Raw genomic sequence first — 8,613 nt, forward strand, 5'->3', positions numbered from 1 at the left:
TCCACAGGTACAGCTAGTCCTCAGCACAGGCTGAGAGTGCTCAGCTTCCTGAAGAACTCTCCAGATACTAGAGAGAGACAGCACCAGTCTGATCTGCAGAATCCAAAAACAAACAGAGAAGGTTTCAGATAAGCCAATGGCCAGGGGTAGGCGAAAGAACACTTCCAACATGAATCAGGACATCATGACTTCACCAGCAAACCCCAAAATCGATGGATACTCCAATTCAGCAGAAGCACAGGAAAATGATTTTAAAGCCATGCTTGCCCAATTATTTGAGGCTCATAAGGAGGAAATGAACAAGTCTTTCAAAGAGATAGCCAGTCAATTGGAGGCAAAGAAAGAAGAAATAGACAATATCCTTAAAGAAACACAGGCAAACATAGCCAAACAAATAGATACACAAGTAGAGGAAAAATTAGTGGCATATAAGAAGGAAATGAAAAAAGAAATAGAGGCCATCATAGAGAGACAGGAATCCAAATTCAAACACATGAAAGAAATGGTGCAAGGCATGAAAACAGAATTAGAATCAATAAAGAAAACACAAAATGAGAAAACCCTTGAGCTGGAGAACTTGGAGAAAAGATCAGGAACCACAAAAGTAAGCATCACCAACAGAATAAAAGAGATGGAAGAGAGAATCTCTGGAGCTGAAGACACACTTGCAGAAATGGATACTTCTCTCAAAGAAAAAGTAAAATCAGAAAAGTTCCAATCACAAAATATCCAAGAAATCAAGGATGCTATGAAAAGACAAAATCTAAGAATAATAGGAATTCACGAAACAGAAGACAACAGACTCCAAGGTCCAGAAAATATTTTCAAGAAGCTCATAGAAGAAAATTTTCCCAACTTAAAGAAAGAGATGCCCATAAATATACAAGAGGCCTACAGAACTCCAAATAGACTAGACCAGAAAAGAAACACATCACGTCACATCATAGTCAAAACACTAAATCTACAGAACAAAGAAAAGATATTAAAACAGCAAGGGAAAAAGGCCAAGTAACATGTGAAGGTAGACCTATGAGAATCACACCGGACTTCTCATCAGAAACTATGAAAGCCAGAAGGGCCTGGGCAAGTATCATGGAGACTCTAAGAGATCACAAATGTCAACCCAGACTGCTATACGCTGCAAAGCTTTCAATCAACATAGATGGAGAAAACAAAATATTCCATGACAAAACTAAATTTACACAATATCTACACAGCACACCATCCCTACAGAAGATACTAGAAGGAAAACTCCAATCCAATGAAAACAAATTCACCCAAGAAAACAGGGCATACAGATAATGTCCCAACAAAAATGAAAAGAAAACAAGCAATGAAACAGGGTTAGATCACCGACTCCATTACAAAAGGAACTAACATGCATTGGTCACTCTTATCTATCAATATCAATGGACTCAACTCACCAATAAAAAGACACAGGCTAACAGAATGGTTACGGAAACAGGATCCAACATTCTGTTACATCCAAGAAACACACCTATGCAACAAAGATAAACACTACCTCAGAGTAAAGGGCTGGAAAAATGTTTTTCAAGCAAATGGTTCCAGAAAACAAGCTTGAGTAGCCATCCTAATATCTAATAAAATAGACTTTCAACCCAAGTTAATAAAAAAAGATAAGGAGGGCCACTATATTCTCATCAAAGGAAAAATCCACCAAGAGGACATCACAATCTTGAATATCTATGCCCCAAATACAAGAGCACCGACATTCGTAAATGAAACACTATTAAAGCTTAAATCATACATCGATCCTAATACCTTAATAGTGGGAGACTTCAACACTCCACTCTCACCAAGGGACAGATCAACTAGACAGACACCAAATAGGGAAATAAAAGCACTCACAGAATCCCTAAATCAAATGGACCTAATAGACGTCTACAGATTGTTTCACCCAAACTCAAAAGAGTACACCTTCTTTTCAGCACCGCATGGAACCTTTTCCAAAATAGACCATATAGTGGGTCACAAAGCAAGCCCCAACAGATACAAAAGGATTGAAATAATCCCTTGTATACTATCTGACCACCATGGACTAAAGCTAGACATCAACAACAACAGAAACAACAAAAAGCCGACACGCACATGGAAACTGAACAACTTACTACTCAATGACAGCTGGGTTAAGGAAGAAATAAAGAAAGAAATTAAAGACTTCCTAGAATTCAATGAAAAGGAAGGCACAACATACCCAAATTTATGGGACACATTGAAAGCAGTGCTCAGAGGAAAATTTATAGCACTAAGTGCCTGCAAGAAGAAATTCGTAACATCACATACAAACAACTTAATGGCCGAACAGAAAACCCTAGAAAAAAAAGAAGCAGATACACCCAAGAGGAGCAGACGGCTGGAAATAACCAAACTAAGGGCTGAAATCAATCAACTAGAGACAAATAAACCTATCCAAAGAATCAATGAAACAAAAAGGTGGTTCTTTGAGAAAATCAACAAGATAGACAAACCCTTAGCCAAACTAACTAAAAAGCAGAGAGAAACTATCCAGATCAGCAAAATCAGAAATGAAAATGGGGGCATAACCACAGACACTGAGGAAATCCAAACAATTATTAGGTCATACTACAAAAGCCTATATGCCACAAAATTTGAAAATCTAAATGAAATGGATAATTTTCTTGAAAGATTCCATCTACCAAAACTAAGTCAAGATCAGGTAGAAAGACTGAATAGCCCTATATCTCCCAAGGAAATCGAAGCAGTCATTAACAGTCTCCCCTCCAAAAAAAGCCCTGGACCAGATGGCTTCAGCGCAGAATTCTACAAGACCTTCAAAGAAGTGCTAACTCTAATTCTCCTCAAGCTATTCCACAAAATAGAAACAGAAGGAACACTACCAAACTCATTCTATGAAGCCACAGTCACCTTAATACCTAAACCACACAAAGACCCAACAAAAAAAGAGAACTTCAGGCCTATCTCTCTTATGAACATTGATGCAAAAATACTCAATAAAATACTTGCAACCCGAATCCAAGAACATATCAAAGATATCATCCACCATGATCAAGTAGGCTTCATCCCAGGCATGCAAGGGTGGTTCAACATATGGAAATCCATCAATGTAATCCACTACATAAACAAACTGAAGGAGAAAAACCACATGATCATCTCCTTAGATGCAGAAAAAGCATTTGACAAAGTCCAACACCCATTCATGTTTAAAGTCTTGGAGAGAGCAGGGATACAAGGCACATACCTAAACATAGTAAAGGCAATATACAGCAAGCCTATAGCTAACATCAAACTCAATGGAGAGAAACTTAAATCAGGGACAAGACAAGGCTGTCCATTGTCCCCATATCTCTTCAACATAGTACTTGAAGTCCTAGCCAGAGCAATAAGACAACTAAAGGAGATCAAGGGGATACAAATCGGAAATGAAGAGGTCAAAGTGTCACTATTTGCAGATGATATGATAGTATACATGAGTGACCCCAAAACTTTAACCAGAGAACTCCTTCAGCTGATAAACACCTTCAGCAAAGTGGCAGGATACAAAATCAACTCAAAAAAATCAGAAGCCCTCCTATATACCAAAGACAAAAAGGCTGAGAAAGAAATTAGGGAAACAACACCCTTCACAATAGCCACTAATAACATAAAGTACCTTGGTGTGACTCTAACCAAGCAAGTGAAAGACCTGTTTGAGAAAAACTTCAAGTCTCTGAAGAAAGAAATCGAAGAAGATATCAGAAGATGGAAAGATCTCCCGTGCTCATGGATTGGTAGGATTAACATTGTGAAAATGGCCATCCTGCCAAAAGCAATCTACAGATTCAATGCAATTCCCATCAAAATACCTACTCAATTCTTTACAGACCTTGGAAAAAAAGATTCTCAGCTTCATATGGAGAAACAAAAAACCCAGAATCTCCAAAACGATCCTGTACAACAACAGATCATCTAGAGGTATCTCCATTCCTGATCTCAAGCTGTACTACAGGGCAACAGTAATAAAAACTGCATGGTATTGGCATAGAAACAGAAAGGAGGATCAATGGAACCGCATAGAAGACCCAGAAATAAATCCACACACCTATGAATACTCGATATTTGACAAAGAAGCCAAATCCATTCAATGGAAAAAAGACAGCATCTTCAACAAATGGTGCTGGACCAACTGGATGTCTACATGCAGAAAAATGAAAGTAGATCCATATTTATCACCCTGCAGAAAACTAAAGTCAAAGTGGATCAAGGACCTCAACATAAAACCAGATACCCTAAATCAATTGGAAAAAAAAGTGGGGAACAGCCTAGATCTCATTGGCACAGGAGACAACTTCCTGAACAGAACACCAACAGCACAGGCTCTAAGAGCAACAATCAATAAATGGGACCTCATGAAACTGAAAAGTTTCTGTAAAGCAAAGGATACCGTCATCAAAAGAAAACGACTGCCTACAGATTGGGAAAGAATCTTCACTAACCCTTTATCTGACAGAGGACTAATATCCAGTATATACAAAGAACTAAATAAGCTGAAAAGCTGCTGCTTTTCAAACCAAGTAATCCAATTAAAAAATGGGGAACAGAGCTAAACAGAGAATTCTCGACAGAGGAATATCGAATGGCAGAAAAACACTTAAAGAAATGCTCATCCTCATTAGCCATCAGGGAAATGCAAATCAAAATGACCCTGAGATATCACCTTACACCCATCAGAATGGCCAAGATGAAAAACTCAAGTGATAACACATGCTGGAGAGGTTGTGGAGAAAGAGGAACCCTCCTCCACTGCTGGTGGGAATGTAAACTGGTACAACCACTCTGGAAAGCTATCTGGTGCTTTCTAAGACAAATAGGAATAGTGCTTCCTCAAGACCCAGCTATACCACTGCTAGGTATATACCCAAAGTTTGTGCAAGTTCATAAAAGGGATACTTGCTCAACCATGTTTATAACAACTCTATTTGTAATAGCCAGAACCTGGAAACAACCCAGATGTCCATCAACGAAGGAATGGGTACAGAAATTGTGGTATTTTTACACAATGGAATACTACTGAGCAATCAAAAAGGAGGAAATCATGAAATTTGCAGGCAAATGGTGGGATCTAGAAAAGATCATTCTGAGTGAAATATCCCAGAAGGAGAAAGACAAACATGGGATATACTCACTTATATAGACCTGCAAAGACTCATGACCAAACCTTTGGCAGAGTACAGGGAATCATAAGAAAGAAGGGGAGTTAGTCTGATGGGGAAAGGATAGGAGCTCCACAAGGACCAAATATATCTGGGCACAGGGTCTTTTCTGAGACTGACATTCAACCAAGGACCATGTATGGAAATAACCTAGAACCTCTGCTCAGCCCGTGATAGCTCAGTAATCAATTGGTTTCCCATAGTAAGGGGAACAAGGACTATTTCTAACAGGAACTCAGTGGCTGGCTCTTTGACCTCCCCACCCCCCAATGGAGGAGCAGTCCTGTTAGGCCACAGAGGAGGACTTTGCACACCTGATAAAACAGGGTCAGATGAATGGGGAGGAGGTCCCCCGCTATCAGTGGACTTGGAAAGGGGAAGGGTGGAGAGGAGGAAAGGAGGGTGGGATTGGGAGGAATGAGGGAGCTGGATACAGCTGTGATACAGAGTTAATAAAATGTAACTAATAAGAAAAAAAATGAAAAAGAAAAAGAAAATTAAAAATTAAAAAAAAAACAAAGATATCATGAAATTGGCAGGCAAATGGATGGAACTAGAATAAAATACCCTGAGTGAGGTAACTCAGACCCAAAAGGACACACATTGTATGTACTCACTTATAAATGGATATTAGCCATATAAGAAGGGATAATCTGCTCCAATCCACATGCCCAAAGAAGCTAAAAAACAAGAAGGGTGTGAGCGAGGATGTTCGATTCTCTCCCATCAGGGAAAATAATATAGATGGGGGGATGTGGGAGGGACCTGGAGGGGAGAGAATGGGGAGGAGAAGAGGGATCAGGCATGGAAAGGACAGAGAGAAAACTGGGAGAAAGAAATGGAACTATTTTCGGGGGGTGGGGATGGGGGAACATATGTTGCATGAACTATAAACCTAGGTCAATGGAAAGTCCCAGAAATCTAAGAGTGTGACCCTAGCTAAGAATCCTAGCAACAAGGCATATGGAAATTGAAATGGCCACCAAGCAAGACTTCCAATGAAGGGTTGGGAACACCAACCCAGCCACAAAACCATCAACCCAATATTTTTTCTGCTATAAGATATGCATGGATAAAGAGGAAGCAGAAATTAAGAGAACGGCCAATAAACTTGGGACCCATGCTGTGAGAGAGAGCCCACTCCTGACACTTTAATGATACTCTGCTATCCTTGCAGACAGGAGCCTATCATAACTGTCTCCTGAGAGGCTTCCCCCAGCACCTGATGGAAACAGATGCAAAGACCCACAGCCAAAGATTAATCAGAGCTCAGGCATCTTGTGGAAGAGTGGAAAGAAAAATTGAAGGAGCCAGAGAAGTCAAGGACACCCCAACAAAATCTACAGAGTCAACTAACCTGGGCTCACAGGGGCTTACTGAGATGAAATCAACAATCAGAGATGGGATGGACCTATGCCCCCTAAATGTATGCAACAGGTGGACAGCTTGGTTTTCATGTGGGATCCCTAACAGCAGGAACAGGGAATGTCTGAGTCTGTTCCCTACCTTTGGATTCCTTTCCCATTTTGGCGCTGCCTTGTCTAGCCTCAATAGGAGAAGATGCATCTAGTCTTACTGCAACTTGATATGCCAAGGTGGGGTAACAGCCATGGGAGGCCTCCCCTTCTTTAAGGAGAAAAGTAGGGCAGCATGGGAGGAGGGCTGGAAAGCTATAATTGGGATGCAAAGTAAATAAATTAATGAATGAAAGAAATTACTATTGACCATGAATTGTGCCAGAAGCTAGACATATAAAAGAGAAGAGAAGTTGTTGTCTCTGTTCCTTTAGAACTTGTTTTCTGAGTAATAAAATAGATAGTTATCAAATGAAATCTTCTGAATGAAGATGAAGGGGAAAAGCAACTTCTATGATAGAAAAATAAATAGCTTTGGAGGAAGGAACATAGGGAAACTTTAACACACAATTAAACAGGAAGTGTAGAGAAAATATCTGAGATAACAAAGTGAAACATAAGTAGTAACATGGGACAGAATATAAAAGTAGAATAATGTATCAGACTGTGGAAATAACAAACTGGGCAAGGTGGGGGGTGGTCTGATGCTAACTACTGGCCGCTATGTGTAAACCTGCCTAAGTCATCATACCTGATTGGCCAATTAAACAGCCTGTACCTGGGCAAGGCAGAAGGGGGTTGGTGTGGCTAAGGTTCCTGAGCTTTGAAGAATCCTATGAGGAAGGACTAGAAGGAGAGATGAATGGGAAGAGAGGAAGGAGGAAGACTACAGAATTGGTTAGCCTGGAGAACATACCACGTAGGCTGAGGAAGGGCTCCAATAATAACATGAAAAGCCCCACATGAAGAATATAAGCAAGGACCATGGTATTATGGATGAAAGATAGTCCAATTGTGGAGTATTAACTTGAATGACATTGGATGGGGAGCTGGGAGATGGATGGTCAGGTGATTTAGACAGTGTTGGTAGAAATATCTGCCCTGCCCAAGGTAAAAAAGGCAGTTATAAAATCTAACAGGTGTCCGTGTCTTATTTGGCATCACAGGTTAGATAATAATTATCACCACCATGATAATCTTAGGGCTAATATATAGTCTTACAGCTTTTTTTTTTCTACAACAGCAAGATATAAAAAAGGTAGGAGGTATCCATGAAAGTCACATCTCCTTGGCTAACTTTTGAATCCAGGTTGTTAGATGAGAGATGGTCCTATGAGGAAGAAATAGCGTCTGCACTTTAATTTAAGAAAATAAGATGCTGAGACTCATAACCAAACCTTTGGCAGAGTGCAGGGAATCCTATGAAAGAAGTTTGAGTTAGTATGACCTAGAGGGTACAGGAGCTCCAAAAGGACCAAATATATCAGAGCACAGGGGTCTTCTATGAGACTGTTTCTCCAACAAAGGACCATGCATGGCTATAACCTAAAACCCCTGCTCGGATATAGCCCATGGTAGCTCAGTATCCAAGTGGGTTCCCTAGTAAGGGGGACAAGGATTATTTCTGACATGAACTCGATGACTGGCTTGTTCATCTCCCCCTCCCCCTCTCTGAATGAGAAGCAGCCTTGTTAGACCAGAGATAAGGACATTGCAGCCAGTTCTGAATATACCTGATAAGCTAGGGTCAGATGGAAGGGGAGGAGGACCACGCCTATCAGTGGAATTGGAAGGGGGCAGGGAGGAGATGAGGGAGAGAGGGTGAGATTGGGAGGGAAAGAGGGAGAGGGCTATGGCTGGGATACAAGTGAATGACCTGTGATTAAAATAAAAAAAAATAAAAGAAAATAAGTAAGGTAGGAAACTGTGAGGGCAGGCTCTTAGCTTGACAAGAATGTAAAGTGACTAGTTTTGATCTGTCATTTTACATTTTTTTCTTCATGTCTTACATATGACTGGAAGACAATTTGTGTGGAAGTATGTGAGTGATGTTGTCTATTATGTAG

This window comes from Meriones unguiculatus, chromosome 7 (genome assembly GCF_030254825.1).
Source record: "Meriones unguiculatus strain TT.TT164.6M chromosome 7, Bangor_MerUng_6.1, whole genome shotgun sequence".
Lineage (NCBI taxonomy): Eukaryota > Metazoa > Chordata > Mammalia > Rodentia > Muridae > Meriones > Meriones unguiculatus.